Raw genomic sequence first — 3,140 nt, 5'->3', positions numbered from 1 at the left:
TGCGTGCCCCGTTCGTTTTGTTGATCGAGAGGTCTTTGCTGATTTGATTGTGATCCCGATGGTTGCCTTTGATGTTATTCTTGGCATGGATTGGCTGTCGACCTATCGTGCTGTTATTGATTGCGTTGCTAAGACGGTGACTTTTGCAGATGATGGCCAGGGAGGAGTTCTCGCCAGCTCAGGTACTTCGCTGGTCCTTCCTTTTATTTCGTGTCTTGATGCTGAGAGGCTATTGTGTAGAGGTTGTGATGTTTTTCTGGCATCTGTTGTGGATGTTGATAGACTGATTAAGTTGAATATTGATGATATTGATGTGGTGAGGGAGTTTGCGGATGTGTTTGAGGATGATGTTCCGGGTTTGCCGCCGGATAGGGATTTAGAGTTTGTTATTGATCTTGCTCCAGGTACGGTTCCTATTTCTAAGACTCCGTATAGGATGGCTCCTACCGAGATGAAAGAGTTGAAGACGCAGTTGCAGGATCTTCTAGATAAGGGTTTTATTCGTCCGAGTTCTTCGCCTTGGGGAGCTCCGGTTCTGTTTGTTAAGAAGAAGGACGGGTCTTTGCGTCTGTGTATCGATTACAGAGAGCTCAACAAAGTGACGATCAAGAATAAGTATCCGTTGCCACGGATTGACGATCTATTTGACCAACTCCAGGGTGCCACTGTTTTCTCGAAGATTGATCTTCGGTCTGGCTACTATCAGTTGAAGGTTAGGGAGTCTGATATCCCTAAGACGGCTTTCAGGACCAGGTATGGTCACTATGAGTTTCTCGTGATGTCTTTTGGTTTGACCAATGCCCCTTCTGTCTTCATGGACCTGATGAACCGTGTGTTCAAGCCATATTTGGATAGCTTTGTCATTGTCTTCATCGATGATATCTTGATCTATTCTATGACCAGAGAGCTTCATTCAGAGCATCTCAGAGTTGTGCTCCAGTTGTTGAGAGAGCGGAGGTTGTTTGCCAAGTTGAAGAAGTGTGAGTTTTGGTTGGATCAGATTTCTTTTCTAGGCCATGTCGTTTCGAGGGATGGCATTGCTGTTGATCCGATGAAGATAGAGGCGATTCAGAAGTGGCCTATTCCTATGACTGTTTCTGAGGTACGCAGTTTCCTTGGTTTGGCGGGTTATTATCGTCGTTTCATTTCAGATTTCTCCAAGATTTCCCTGCCATTGTCCAATCTGACGAGGAAGACTGTGAAGTTCGAGTGGTCTATAGATTGCCAGAGTGCATTTCAGGAGTTGAAGGATAGTTTGACGTCAGCTCCTATTCTCGCATTGCCCAGTGGTTCAGAGGATTTTGTGGTCTATACCGATGCGTCGAAGAAGGGTCTCGGGGCAGTGTTGAAGCAGAGAGGTAAGGTCATTGCCTATGCTTCTCGCCAGTTGAAGGATTATGAGAAGAATTATCCGACGCATGATTTAGAGTTGGCAGCTGTGGTTTTCGCCCTGAAGATTTGGAGACACTACTTGTATGGCGAAAAGTGTGAGATTTTCACAGACCACAAGAGTTTGAAGTATCTGTTTTCTCAGAGAGAGCTCAATATGCGGCAGAGGAGGTGGTTAGAGCTGGTCAAAGATTACGATGTGACTATCAGTTATCACCCAGGGAAGGCGAATTTTGTGGCTGATGCTTTGAGTCGTAAGTCGAGTGCTTCATTGAGTTCTTTGATTCAGAGACCGTTGCTGATGGATTTGCAGAGAGAGGAGATTGATCTGGTGATTCCAGGTACCATTGCTCGTCTTTCAGCGTTAGTTATTCGATCTTCATTGACGGACAGGATCCGTAGAGAGCAGTCGACTGATGTTCAGTTGACAGAGTTGAGAGATAGAGCAGAGATTAGAGGTAATTCAGAGTTCGCCTTGAATGGTGATGGTTTGGTGACTTTCAGAGGTCGTATTTGTGTTCCTGTTGGCGATGATATTCGTAGAGATATTCTGACAGAGGCTCATACCACGCCGTATTCGATTCATCCAGGCAGTACGAAGATGTATCAGGATCTTCGTAGACTCTACTGGTGGCCAGGTATGAAGAAAGATGTTGCTTTGTTTATTTCTCAGTGCCTTACTTGTCAGCAGGTGAAGATTGAGCACCAGAGACCTGCTGGGACATTGTTGTCGTTGCCGATTCCTCAGTGGAAGTGGGAGCATATTACGATGGATTTCGTGACTGGTCTTCCCAGAGTGCAGAGAGGTTTCAATTCTATTTGGGTTATCGTTGATAGATTGACTAAGTCAGCGCACTTTCTTCCAGTCAAGACGACGTATTCGATGAACCAGTATGCCGAGGACTACATAGCAGAGATTGTCAGACTTCATGGTGTCCCTGTGTCGATCGTGTCTGATCGTGACCCTAGATTTACTTCAGAGTTTTGGAAGAGTTTGCACAGAGCTATGGGTTCGCGGTTAGCGTTCAGTACAGCCTATCATCCTCAGAGCGATGGTCAGTCAGAGAGAGTCATTCAGATTCTTGAGGATATGCTCAGAGCTTGTACTATAGACTTTCCAGGTAGCTGGGATTCTTTGTTGCCTTTGGTTGAGTTCACCTATAATAATAGCTACCAGGCGACGATTGGCATGGCACCGTATGAGGCACTTTATGGCAGGAAGTGTAGATCACCCTTGTATTGGGACGAGGTTGGTGAGAGGAAGATGTTGGGACCAGAGTTAGTCCAGCAGACTACTGATGTTGTTGCGGTTATCAGAGAAAGGATGAAGACTGCCCAGTCCAGACAGAAGAGCTATGCAGATGTTCATCGTAGGCCTTTGCAGTTCGAGGTTGGCGATCACGTGTTTCTGAAGATAGCACCTCTCAAGGGTGTGATGCGATTTGGCAAGAAGGGCAAGTTGAGTCCTAGATTTATTGGTCCATTTGAGATATTGGACAGAGTTGGCGATCGAGCCTACAGATTAGCCCTACCTCCAGATCTTGATAGAGTCCATAATGTTTTTCACGTATCGTTGCTCAGGAAGTATGTTGCAGATCCTTCTCATGTTCTTCGCCATGAGCCATTGGACTTGACGCCGAATTTGACTTATCAAGAGATTCCGATTCAGATTCTGGATCGCACAGTTAGAGTTCTGAGGAACAAAGAGATCGGCATTGTCAAAGTTCTTTGGAGGAACCATTTGTTAGAGG

The sequence above is a fragment of the Primulina eburnea genome, chromosome 7, assembly GCF_022965805.1.
Source record: "Primulina eburnea isolate SZY01 chromosome 7, ASM2296580v1, whole genome shotgun sequence".
NCBI lineage: Eukaryota > Viridiplantae > Streptophyta > Magnoliopsida > Lamiales > Gesneriaceae > Primulina > Primulina eburnea.
Note: the sequence above shows the minus strand (reverse complement) of the source record.